Source organism: Erythrolamprus reginae, chromosome 2 (genome assembly GCF_031021105.1).
Source record: "Erythrolamprus reginae isolate rEryReg1 chromosome 2, rEryReg1.hap1, whole genome shotgun sequence".
In the NCBI taxonomy this organism is placed as follows: Eukaryota; Metazoa; Chordata; class Lepidosauria; order Squamata; family Dipsadidae; genus Erythrolamprus; species Erythrolamprus reginae.
Genome location: NC_091951.1, coordinates 220,700,250 through 220,714,370, shown reverse-complemented (window position 1 = coordinate 220,714,370; position 14,121 = coordinate 220,700,250). Strand labels below are relative to the sequence as shown.

At 38.3% G+C, this 14,121-nt stretch overlaps 1 protein-coding gene and 1 long non-coding RNA gene across 6 annotated transcripts in view; one reads left to right on the top strand and one right to left on the bottom strand.

Annotated features, from left to right (window-relative positions):
- The window catches only part of ADGRL3 (adhesion G protein-coupled receptor L3), a 688,180-nt gene that overhangs the window by 144,915 nt on the left and 529,144 nt on the right, over positions 1-14,121 (top strand). The window lies entirely within an intron of this gene.
- LOC139162019 (uncharacterized) overlaps positions 1-14,121 on the bottom strand; it is a 68,450-nt gene that overhangs the window by 53,399 nt on the left and 930 nt on the right. The window lies entirely within an intron of this gene.

The window sequence follows — 14,121 nt, the reverse complement described above, 5'->3', positions numbered from 1 at the left end:
ACATGAGAGTTGAACATTAAAGAGCTTCACTACTGAGCCTAGTCTATGGATTCGCGAATTCTGGGGAAGGGGCGGATCCAGCAGTCTTTTTTAATACTAGGCTCAGTTCCAACGGATTGGACAGGAGCAACCCCATGTGACTGCTGTACCCACTCACCGTACGAGAAGAGGCGTTCAGGTAAGCAATCAACGCCTATTTAGTGGGATACTTAGGACAGTTATCAGAGTTGAAGAACATTCTTCTAGCACAGTGGTTCTCAACCTTTTTAATGCCGTGACCCCTTAATACAGTTCCTTATATTGTGGTGACCCCCAATCATAAGTCTAGTGCCAATTCTCTCAACCGAACTTTAAGCTGATTGGTAGGAAGGGCAGAGGGATACCCCCACTGTAAATGCCTGATTGGTCATATTGTAAACATATGTTCCAAGGTGCCAGAATAGAAGCTCTAGTTCTTAACACCATGGGAAATTTGTCTTTTCCCATGTTCTTAGGCAGGGGTGGGCAATTAATTTTGCCATAGGGCTGCATGAGAAATTAGGGTGGTTTTAGAGGGCCGGACTAATATAATTAACTCAGTTCTACCCAATACTGTATATTATTGGGTAGAACTGAGTTAATTATATTATAATTATAAATTATATATTATATTATATATTATTCTGTATATTATATATATTATATATATATATATATATAATTATATATAATATATAATATCTTGAACACCCAGTTCTTATCTAGAAAAGTTGGACCGACCTCCGCGGGCCGCGGGCCGGTCACAGACAGTGGGCGGGCCACATCCGGCCCTTGAGCCGCATCTTTCCCAAGTCTGATCTTAGGTGACCCCTGTGAAATGGTTGTTTGACCCCCAAAGGGGTCCCGACCCCCATGTTGAGAACCACTGTTCTAGCACTATTTTCTAGAAATGATGGGCTGGAACTACTCTAAATGCCAACAAGGCAGAATCCTCTCAGAAAATTAAAAAGGATGTCACAGCCAGTGACATGGACATCTGCCAATAGCTGCAGAAGAACTAATAGTTTTTAAAAAAAAAAAACCACAACCACAACCCAGTTTTGATAACATATCCCAGGTAAGAACTCAATTGGTATAGATCCAGAAAATCAGCATCAATTAAAATAAAGTAGAACTATGTAATCACTCTTTTCTCAACAAAACTATATTATAGGGAGACTATTTGAATCTGATGTATAATTGTAAAGTTCTCCTAATTTTCATTAATAAAGGCCTTATTTCTGTCTTTACTGTTATGGTATGGAGGGATATGATTTCTTGCAAACAGGCATTGATCACAATTTCTAACTTCATCCAAGCCCAGCAGCATATCCTGGATATTGGCAATAGAGCATCTGGTCAGCAAAATGAAATTCCTATAGACCAGCCATTTAATCTGCTCTAGCACACAGTAAACTGCTCAACAAAGATGGGAGGTATGAACGCCTTCCTCTTCGGTCTGCCAAATCTCCATGATGCACATGAAGCCTGAATAAGAAATTATTTATGCTTCAAATAGATGTTTTAGCTTGCAAGGGGGGGGGGGGGAGAGTGGGGAGTAAGTTGGTGGGTGAGGGGAGAGCTGTTTTCTGTTGAAACCAGGAGGTTGAAAGCAAAATATAAATTCAGTCTGAGTATTAAAAGGAATTTCCTGATATGAAAAGCTGTTATATAGTGGAACAATTTGAGGTAGACTGCCTATTACTGGAATTTTCTCCAACAGAATGGAACTGTCAAGATAATTTATTGGATACTTAGAGTAAGCAGGGAATTGGACTGTAGCTAGGTTTCACATCATACATTTTTGAATGTGGCACTGAGGAGTACAGCTTTCTAGGTTGGAGATGCTTCCACCATTGTGAACTTGACTCGCTTATTAGAGTACTCTCTGAAAGGAAGACCAGTCAGTGACTGTCTTCCTTTTCCTGCAGTGGGCATGTGCATTCCAGGCATGGAGGACCAGGTCCACATGTGAAGGCCCAATTAAATTGATTTATTGCTAAAAATTTACAACACAGGAATCTTCTCAACTAATTGGGTTAGCCTTTGTTTGGAGTTAGATAATGGTCCATGGAATTCAATGAGGTGTGTGTGTCTGTGTTGATGTGTTGAGTCCACTTATGGCTACATGGGGATTCTAGTCTGATCTTTCTTTTAACCTCGTCCTCCAGATTTTGTCACTTTTTCTCCTACAGTGCATGCTCCCACTGTATTTCTCCTGGCCACTAACCCTTAAGTGTTTGCTTTAAAGTCATATTCTATTTTCTTCCAGGCTTCTTAATGCATCATTTAATAACAAATTACAATCCAAATAAATTCCTGCCTTTTCACTTTTTAAAAATGATTTTATTGATTATATAAATTTAAATTTAAAATATAAATTTAAATTTAAAATATAAATTTAAATTTAAAATATAAATTTAAATTTAAAATATAAATTTAAATTTAAAATATAAATTTAAATTTAAAATATAAATTTAAATTTATATAAATATAAATTTAAAAAACACAAGGCAAACAGAACATACATAACAAGAAAGAGGGGAAAAGGAGAAAGAAAACACACGCACCAAAAAACCAACAAAAACAAAACATTAAGTGGACAAATCCCTTATAGTCATAATATTATTTTTTCAGTTTTATGATGTGTACAATTCACATTATGGAAGTGTCCATTTAATGTTTTGTTTTTGTTCCTTTTTGTGTGTGTGTGTTTTCTTTCTCCTTTTTTCTTTTCACTTGTTATCTACATGAACAATAAACAAACAAACAAAAATACAGAAATAAGGAATTGGAAGAGATAAAATGAGATACTGCTGTAGGAAACCAATAATAATGAAAAAGCTGTAGTTTTACAGCACTTACTAGGCAGCAAAGACAATACAGAGTTTCTTGTTACATAAATTGAAAATAGAAGAACTTGTTTTTTCTCTCTTTATGGGTAAAAAGTGTAGATGAAGTAAAAACAAACAGACATAATTTTAGAATAATGTGTTAATATGGAGGCTATAATTATTATGAAATTAAAATAATAAGATGGAAGTGAAATACTATAGAATGTAAAAGGAAGACTTGGCTTCCCTTCTTGTCAGCCTATATTGTGAATTGTGAAATATTTTCTGGAGATATCCTAATTCTCCCCTCTCCCCACACCCAGAAAAATATGCACTGACATTTGGATGTGTTTGGCTTTATATGCACCTATGTATGTATATATACCTGCTAGCAGTCATACTCTCTATTCCCACAAAAGTTAGACCCAGGACAACTTCCACAATTAATAATTGCTATTTAAAAATAATTTCCTGAAATATAATAGCAATAGCATTTAGATTTATATACCGCTTCACAATGCTTTACAGCCCTCTCTAAGCAGTTTACAGAGAGTATGTATATTGCCCCCAACACCCTGAGTCCTCATTTTACTGACCTTGGAAGGATGGAAGGCTGAGTCAACCTTGAGCCTACTGAGATTCAATCTGCCAAACTGCTGACAGCTGGTGATCAGGATAAGTAGCTTGCAGTACAGTACTCTAACCACTGTGCCACAGAGGCTCTTATAAACCCTTCATTTGTAACATTAATATACCTTACTGGGCTGTATTCTTCTTTCTCGTCCTCTTACATTCAAACCACTCTTCCATAAGAACATAGAAGCAAAGATGCATGTGTTCCCTTTTCCTTTCCCAACAGAAAAAGCCCCAAAAGGAGAAACAGGATTGAAATGAGCTAAATAGAAGGATTGACTCCCCTGAAAAGGAAGGAAAAAGAAAGAAAGGGGAAGAATAGAATGGATGAAGTTAAAAGGAGAGAAAAGTAACTGGGCAGTGAAGGAAAATAAAAAGAGAGAAGTCCAGACTAAAATGACTAACTAGACAAAAAGCCTTCCCAAGGGACAGCATGTAATTGATAGACTATTGTATTTTTCAGAATATAAGACACACCTCACCCCACCCACCCCCAAAAGAGGGTGGAAATGTCAATGCATCTTATACACCAAATATAGCTAGGGTTTGGGAAGCCTGCAGCGTGCTTCTGGAGGCTGGGGAAAAGTAAAAATGCCCGTGTTTTTGCAAAAAAATGGGTGAAAAATGGGTCAATTTTTGCAAAAATGGGATTGTTTTTGCCTGCCCTCAGGAGCTCTCTGCAGGCCTCCCAAACCATCTGCCCACCCCAACAGATGAAAATTGTTCTGTTTTTGTGAAAGAGGGTTTGGGAGGCTTGCAGAGTGCTCTTGGGGCCAAAGAGGACAAAAACCTTTTTTGTTACTTACCTTTTTGAAAACTTGGTGCAGCTTATACACCGGTGCATCTCATAGTCCGAAAAATATAATAATTTTCATCCATTCCTAGCACCTTTATCTTTTGCTCTCGTTACTTTCAACAGCTGTTAATTTTATTAGACAATATAAGACATCTCTTTTCCCAATTCTCAAACGACTTCTTTGCGCTAGGAAACCTTGGAGGAAGGAGGGAGATGGAGTGCTATGCAAATTAATAATTCTTAATAAATGAAGAATTTATTAAGGATTAAGAAATGAACAGAAAGGTCTGTCACATAAAGCAAGATTCTGAGAAGACCACAGAGACAAAAAGGTGGCAGAGGGCTTACTGGTTAAATGTAAGGATGGCTTTCTTGGATCTTTGTCCGTTCTAGCAGCATGCAAGTCTTTGGTCACCCGCACCCCTAGTAACCATTTATTGCCCCCCTGTTTTTTCTATCTCTGTGTGAAGCTAGATTCTTCAAGTCTTAAAATGCCCCTAAAATGCAGCACCCATGAATCTGGGCCCTGGATATTTAATTAATTAATTACATTTATATGCCTCCCTCACTATCCAAAGTGACTCTGGGAAGAAGAATATGACCAGAAGAGGCTACTAGGCACAAGGCATGAGGGGAAGGGTACTTCAAAAAATTTCTTTGGGGATAATAATAATAATAATAATAATAATAATAATAATAATAATAAAAAATAATAATAATAATAATAATTAATAATAATAATAATAATAATAATAATAATAATAATTTATTAGATTTGTATGCCGCCCCTCTCCGAAGACTCGGGGCGGCTCACAACAATGCTATAGGAATGCTATGAAACTAAAATATATGAGGGAGTCAAAAGTTTTTGGTTGTCCCTACATATCCTTTGCAATATTGTACATCACATGCTGATTTTTTTTATCAGACTTTAGCAGCTTGCCTAGCCACCAGCTTCTCTCTCTCTCTGTTTTTTTCTTGTTCTGAAATAGACCAAAGCATTGTAGAAAGTAGTACTGACAGTCCTAGGGGTATGGCTAAATTTCAAGGCATTAACATTTTATAGCTATAGGCTGTAATTGAGTTTTACAGTTTGCAAATGCCGTAGGATGAAACCTCTTAGGGGAGGCTCTTCCTTTGCTCTAGAGTTGTCAGGAGAGTACAGTAGACATCTGGAGTTCTCTGCTCTCAAAATATTTAATTTTGTCCTGTAAATATAGACAAAGCTTACCCAACAAAAGTGGCTTGGTAGAGACAAATAGAATACAATACCTCTTGGTCTGCTTGCAAGAAGGATGAGGTCTAACTGTAACTTTCTGCCATCTCTCCCAGTGGGAAACAGTGTAGAATGTTTAGCGTGTGTGTGTATGTGTTTGTTTGTTTATTATTTATCCATCCACCCATCCATCCATCCATCCATCCATCCCACCTTTATTATTTATAGAAATAACTCAAACCAATGTTTATTTGTTTGTTTGTTTGTTTGTTTGTTTGTTTGTTTGTTTGTTAATTAATTAATTAATTAATTAATTAATTAATTAATTAGATTTGTATGCCGCCCCTCTCCGGAGACTCGGAGCAGCATACCATATCCAGCACCCCTTCCTTTTTCCATTTTCATCAGAACAACTCTGTGAGGTTAGCTGGGGTAAAAGAGAGACCAACTGGCCCAAAGTCACCCAGCTGCTTTCATGGCTGAGGTAGGACTTGAATTCATGGTCTCCCACTTTCTAACCTGAAGTCTTAACCACTAGACCAAATTGGCTGTTGTCTTATTTCAGCATTCTATGCTATGCGCATTACTGACTAAGCAAATACAGATAGTGCTTGACTTATGGCCTCTGATTTAGTGACTGTTCGAAGTTACCACCCCGAGGGCACTGCCAATCTACTTCCAACAGTAGCTTCCTTCCCTGAGTCACATGACCAGGTGTTAGGCCATCAGCCCGCATTTATGGCTATTTGCAGTGTCCTGTGATCACTTGACTGTATTTTACAACATTTTGTCAAAAGCCAGCATTTACTTCTGTTTTATAGCAAAAATAGCCCATAGCAAACAATTGGTTTGCTTAACAACTGCAATATTCACTTCACATGAAAAAGGATAGTAAAATCAGGTTAATCATATGAGTGACCTGATTTACAACTGTCACTGTTAATGGTCAGATTCCATTATGGTCGTAAATGGAGGACTATCTGCAATACATTAATTTTAGGGCTAAAATCCAAGGAATCTTCACAACCATGTTTGTTGATATGTAAATTATTTACTATGTTTTGGGATTCTTTCTTTCACATAGCAATAGGTAGCACAGCAGTGAGTTAAATTTTTTCTCCCTCTTCCTACAGTTGAAGAGAAATGGGAATCCTGACTTGCATTTAAAATAAGAACAAGTGACAAATGTTCATGTTAAGTAGTTTGCAGTTATGTTTTTACTCAGGTTTTTTGGTAATATGTTACAATAAGTAGCTATAGAATTTTGAAACAAGTAATTTTATTGCAAAATAATAGTTGTTTTTTAATGAGATGGCATTGAACATTTAATGCTGCTTTAAGTACTTTGCTTTTCTGTGTATTTTAACATTAACAAAATGGAGTTTCTAAGGCTGAAAAAAGATTGTACTTTCGGCTAGCTTTGTAATAGTTTCCTGGAAAAAATATATATAACAATTGTCTTCCAATTTAGCTGTGCAAATTTTGCAAAACCTCCAATCATATTCGAACAGATCCCTTCTCCTGCAATCTGCTGATGAATATATAAGCCAGCAGTTCCGGAATGAAACATATCCAATTTGCCACTTCATTCTCTTTCTGGCTCTTATGAAATGGAAGTGGAAATGACAGAAAAGAGACTTCAGTTGGTGGCAAAAAGGATTAAAGAGATAAGACAGCACAAACAAACCAAATACAAAACATTTGCTACAAACACGGTGGCACATTATAGTAAAACTGTTCATTCATTCATAGTGTTTCAACTCTAAATCAAACTACATAGTTGCAGAGCTCTCTGTTAACAATGATAGTACAGGGAGGGAAAGGACTAGTTGGAAGAGCAAAATGTACTTATATTTATTTAGTTGATATTGCATGTGCATGCCGCCCAACTCCCAACTTTAAAAAAAATATACCCAAAACAAAATGGAAATAAAAGATAGCAAGGTGCTGGAATTACACTGAACTGGGAAAGAAGAAGCCACAGAGGCTTCACTGACCCTAATCAAAAGCATGGGAGGAAACCTAGGTCTTCAAGCTCCTTCAAATCACCCATTCGGTGAGGGCCATCCAGATCTTAGAGTGAACCTCATTCCAGAGTGTGCACGTGCGTGGGGAGAGCGGAAATGCCATTCCCCATCCCCCTGGAGGCCCCCCGGAAGTCGAAAATGCCCTCCTAGAGTCTCCGCATGAGCCAAAAATCACCTGGCCGGTGTGTGCACATGCGTACTGGAGCTGAGCTACAGCAACAGTTCGTGTGCAGGCTGATTGGTTCACCATCACGACTCTATGTCATATAAGGCTTTGTAGTAACAATCAGCACTCGAACCAACTTGTTACTGCTGCTGCATTCTGAACTGTTGAATGAAGCATGTGAGTACCTGAAGGACACCAAAGCTTTCTCCTGTCTCCTGTTTTCTTGTCTGCAATCTATGTGCTTTCTATCCCGCTGATTTTCAATATCAGAAATAGGAAGACAAAAGTTTTAAGAGAAAGGTTACAGGGGTAAGAACTGATGTGTATATGTGCATTCATAACCCATGGGCCGTGATGGACAGTGCATCCTGAAAAGGAGTGGGGAGGAATTCTAGCAGGAGCACCATGGTTTGCCAGGAGGAGAAAGTCCATTCTAGAGAGAAACCCAAATTAAGATAATGTGTTATTCCAAGATGGAAGAAGAGAAGAGGTTCAGGGCAGCCACATCCCAAAATCTCTCAGGATATATGTTGAGGTTACAGAGTTTTAGTTTTAGCCTGGCAAGAATCTGACTATTAGGTGTATGCAAATGAAGTATTGGCTCTGGTTTAATTTCATAGTGTTGTCTTTGGGTTTGGGCTTGAGAATTATTGTTTACATGAAAGTGGGTTGAACACATTCCAGCTCTATTATCAGTAATTTGGGGCTGGAAAAGGTTCTTTTTAACAGGGGCTGGCACTTAGGTGAACTTATTTGCCTTGAAAAAGTTAAGCAGGATAATATCTGGTTAGTGTTTAGTTGGGAGTCTACCAGGACATCACCACTATGCAACTCAAACATATATTCTGGAAGCAGTAATGAACCATTTTTCGATTACTGGCAAGAAACAACATTGAAGCTGAACCTAATCCGAATAAGACTTGGCTTCCACCTTTTAAAAGTTCCACCGAAGATGAACATGGATCCCCATTATTCCATGTCTGAGCTAAGTTGGAATTTCTATTATTATAAGAGCTTTATAGAAGAAGAAGAAAGGTCCAATGGAGTCCAGAAATACCATCTACAGTGGTACCTCGAGATACGAGTTTAATTCGTTCCGGACCTGGGCTCTTAAGTCGAGCAGCTCTTATCTCGAACGACTTTTCCCCATAGGAATTAATGTAAATAATTTTAATTGGTTCCAGCCCTCAAAAAACTCACAAAGTTAGTCTAAATTATGCAGAAAGACATGTTTTTAATGAAGAAATGTACATGTACATATAAATGAATAATGAAGTTTCTTTCACTTAACTTGTAAACTTTCTTAAACTTTTAAATTTACATATGTTCAACTTCTCTGCCACCCAATCCTGTAGGACAGAGGTCCCCAACCCTTTTTGCACCAGGGACCGGCTTTAAGCGATCAAGAGAGGAATGGGTGAATGAATGGACGGAGGGTGGGAAGGAAGGAAGGAAAGAGGGAAGGGACAGGAACAGAGGAAGGAAGCAAGGAAACTTATGAAAGGGGAGAGTAAGAGAGGAATGAGTGAAGGGAGGGAGGGAGGGAAGAAGGTGGGAAGGAGAAAGAAAAGAAGAAATAGAGGAAGGGAAGGTAAAAGAGAGAAAGAAAAAGAGCAAGAAAGAAAGCTGCAAGCACCCCCCCCGAGCCCCCCAGGCCGGCTGCAACCTTTTAAAACACGCGCGCCGCTTCGCAGCTGTCTCCTGAAGCCGAACGCGGAAGTTAGCGTTTGGCTTCAGGAGACAGCTCCTTGGCGCTTGTATCTCGAATTTGGGCTTGTAAGTAGAACAAAAATATCTCTCCCCTCCCAGCTCTTATCTCGAGTTGCTCTTAAGTAGAGCAGCTCTTATGTCGGGGTTCCACTGTACTAGGATTCATCTGATCACCTAAATTAAGAAGTTGAAGTACTGATAAGTACATTGGAGTTAAAACTCTTTAAATTAAAATGCAATTACTCCGTCAACTTGGGAAGAAATTTATTCTAACCTTTTCCCATAACAAAGTTCTCTTAAATTGCAAAAAATATATTTTATCTTACCATTTGATAAAAGTATATTTGTTTTGAGGTGAATCCAAAGGGATAACTGTCAGAACAAGCTTTTAAATTCTTTGTGTATCCACAAAAGCACCCCCTAAAAGCAGTTAAGCCTTTGAAGACCGAAGAGATGGAATTAGAGCAAGAATTGCTAAGGGCAATGCAGCACTGAAAGAGCTCCAAGTAATTCTAAGTTTAGGGCAATGAGCTGTTACTTTAAATTATTTATTTATCTTTGTCCTTAATGTTTTTATAATGTTCAGTTGACAAAAGTCTGTATCTTGAAATAGAAGCGATTATGTGTAACTCTTATTGTAGCTTAAGTTTTTAGAACTTTCCCCCTCTGAAAATATTGACGGAAACTAAAAGTTTTATTTCCTATGCAAGGTTCTGCTGTCTTATTTGTTCTACCCATAGTGTGCTACTGGTTAACTCTGCCTAAGGGCATCTCATATTGTGAAAGAAAATTGGCATCATCTTTCTCATTAACAAAATCCGATGGCTCTGTAGATTGGTGGCAATTCTTAGTCAAGCATTTTTCACCAAAAAACTGCAGTCCTCTACCTTGAAGAGTCTTCAGTCCAGTGAATTATGAGTTTTTACAGTCTGGTTATTGAGAGTAGACGAAATATGGGAAGAATATTTTTAATGAAATACTGGACAAAGTGTTAAGTTATTGAAATTATTTTTGATTTATGGAAGGAGGGGGGAGTCATCTTTTATATATCTTCTTTTTTCTTTTCTTCCCCCCCTCTACCTCTTTTTCCTAAATTTAGTTTTTATATTTTCCTTAGTTTGTATTAGTTTAATTATTTTTGTACTAGTAAACCTGTAATGCAATTTTTTTTAAAAAAGAGACAGATCTCTATTCTGAGCTGACTTCTATCTTTTCTGTGTATTTCCCCAAAGGATCAGGTGATCAAAGCCACACTAGGCATTTGCAAATGTAATGATGGAGTTGTGTCAAGGATTTGTATCTCATTGCTGCAGTGGCCTTCTGAAATAGAATCATAGCAGTTCAGCTAAATATGGTAGGAATTATCTATAGTATTGGGAACCTTGATATTCCCAGTATCACAAGGATTAGAACTGCCACCCTTTCAGTATAGATCAGATCAGGAAACCAATGCCACATGAATACTGGAACTCTACCTTATCATTGTAGAGTAGACTATAATAATCCAATTTTGAAATGGTTCTCTTTCTTCACTCTTACATGACTCGCTTTAATATAAGAAGGGAGAAAGAGAAATTTGACCACCACCACCCCGTCTATTCAGGTTAACCTGAAGTTTATGTAACTCCTTTGGCCACTGGAGACCAAATAATCCAGTCACACTCCACCCCTCAAGTAATCAGGTAGACCAATCCTACCATCAGCTCCTGGTGCAATCACAATGACAGAAATATCAAAAGTCACTCCTGCTCCACAGAATGAAAGCTAATATATGTGTCCCAGGAGTAATGTTTCAGGATCTGATCTATGTCGGTTACTAGTACAAAAGGTTTAGTTTTGCAAGATTTTGGAAACTTCTCTCTACCTCTCTCTTCTCTCTACAATTATGGTAGAGAGAAGTTAAATCTTGGTGACAACCCAAATTGGATCACTCTTGGCCCCATTGCTTTTTGCCCTTGGTCATCCTGTCTCTCTGTTTAGGTAAGGAAATAGCCTTGAAACAATGTTCCAATAGATTACAGATTGTCTATTAGAGATAAGAGATAGATCATAGATAACATCTCCCTGCTGGCCATGGTTAAATAAGCTGAAATAAGTTAAGTCAATTATCAATCCATAAATGACTCATTTGGCTGTGGCCCTTTTAATAAGATAATCTAGGCAGTTCAAGGAGAGCCAGCCTGGTGTAGTGGTTAAGGTACCAAGCTAGAAACTGGCAGGGTGTGAGTTCTTCTCCCGCTTTAGGCACCTAGCCAAGTGCCCTTCTCTCAACCCTAGGAAACGGGCAAAGGCAAACCACTTCTGCAAAATCTTGGCAAGAAAACCGTACAGAATTTTCCAGGCAGTCGTCAAAAGTCAGCATTGACTAGAAGGCACAATAAATAAAAATAAACGCAGTTCTTGGATCCAGAGTAAGATTTAGAAAATCAGAGCTCCATTTATTCATACTTTTTTACATGAGGAAGACCCCAACTGCTATAACCTTTTTCTTTTTCAGGAAAATGGAAGAAAGATTTATGAGAATTGCCATTCATAAATGTCAGTGCAGTCCTGCAGAAATCGCTGAGAAGCAAAGCGAAACAATGCAGCTCCTTTGTGTCTGTTTTAGAAATGGGGAAAGTGGGGACCTGCTTTGTTTGTATCTATTTTGATGGTATTTGAATAAATCATCTTCCAATTAAATCACTCCATCCAAACTTTTTCTAGCCTTGCTTTGTTTCAGGATTAAATGGGGAAAGTGGGGACCTGCTTTGTTTGTATCTATTTTGATGGTATTTGAATAAATAATCTTCCAATTAAATCATTCCATCCAAACTTTTTCTAGCCTTGCTTTCTTTCAGGATTAAAAGCCTCTGAATGTCACCAATTGGAGAACAACTGGGTGCATTCTGAAAAGTCTTGGAATTTAGTTTTCATCTAATTAGTTTTCACCTAATTAAAAGTAAAAGCTCCCCCCCCTCCCAACCCATCAGCCACATGGCCTAATCAAGGTTCTACCCAGTTGCTTGGAAATTTCACTCCTCCTCTCTTCAGCCACCTGCGGGAATGTCCTTAGTTTTCGGGGAAAACTATTTTGCTTTGACTAAAAAACCCCAACTGTCTCTATTCCCGCCACCCTGCCCCTATCCCTCATCACCAGTGTGGCAACACTGAACCCTCCAAGATGACCTCAGCCAGGCAACTTCAGAATTGACAGTCAGAGGAGCAAAATATGGGCTGAATATATTTCTTTCTCATAAAATTCTTCTTGGCTAGGTCAAAATTGCCCTAATATTGATGTTATTAATCTATGTTTTTTAGTAAAATCAAAGGAATGTGTTTTGGAATATTTTCCAGATATCATTTCTACTGTGGGTTGAAAGATTAACACTTCTCTTCTGATTTTTTTTTTTTAAATAGTGGCACATTTAAATAGCTATTGTATGACATATTTAATTTAGTCCCAATGAAAGAACTTTGATAATGTGAGAAACCTATTGAGAATCACAATTAAGTTATGAAACAACACTTAAAAAAGGTGTTTGAGGATAGTTAAGAAGGTTTTTATTTTATTTATTTATTAGAGTTGGAAGGGATCTTGTTAGATCATCTAGTCCAGGGGTAGGGAACGTTGGCTCTTCTGTGACTTGTGGACTTCAACTCCCAGAATTCCTGAGCTAGCATGATTGGCTCAGGAATTCTGGGAGTTGAAGTCCACAAGTCATAGAAGAGCCAACGTTCCCTACCGCTGATCTAGTCCAAGCCCCCTGCTCAGGCAGGAGTCTCTATACCATTTCGGACAAGTGGCAGTCCAATCTCCCTTTGAAAGTCTCTAGTGTTGGAGCGCTCACAACCTCCACAGGCAAGCTGTTCCACTGGTTGATCGCTCTCACCATCAAAAAGTTCCTCCTTATTTCCCGGTTGAATCTCTCTTTGGTCAATTTCATCCGTTATTCCTAGTCTGGCCTTTTGGTGCCTTGGAAAACAGTCTGACCCTCTCCTCTCTGTGGCAGCCACTCAGGTACTGGAACACTGCCGTCATATCTCCCCTGGTCCTTCTCTTTGCTAGACTAGCATGCCCAGTTCCTGCAACCTCTCTTTGTATGTTATAGTTTCCAGTCCCCTTATCATCCTGGTTGCTCTCTTCTGCATTTTCACTAGCATTTCAATGTCTTTTTTGTAGCGTGGTGACCAAAAATGGATGCAGTACTCTAGGTGTGGTTTAACTAAGGCTTTATAGAATGGTTTTAGTATCTCCCTAGTCCTAGATTGTATCCCTCTGTTAAAGCAACTCAGGATTGTATTGGCATTTTTGGCTGCTGCTGCACATTGCTGGCTCATATTTAGTTGGTTATCCACCAAGACTCCAAGATCCCTCTTGCAGTCGCTGCTATCGAATATGGTTTCACCCAGTTTATATATATGACTTTGGTTTCTCTTAGCTGGGTGTAGGATTTTACTTTTCTCTGCATTAAATTTCATTTTATTTGTTTGGACCCAGTGTACACGTCTGTCAAGACCCAGGTGGATCCCGAGCCTGTCCTTTGTGGTATTGGCTATTCCCGCCAATAAACAAAGGGAAGATGTATTCTACAGTATTTGCCTTTTAACACTCCAACAAGATGCTGCAAGATATTCTTCCTGTCTTCCATTTCTTAATCTTAATCCTAAAAGGCACATGGAGCATGTACTAGACACTGTTCTATTCTTGCATTCCATTAGTGAACTAAAGTTTCTTGGAA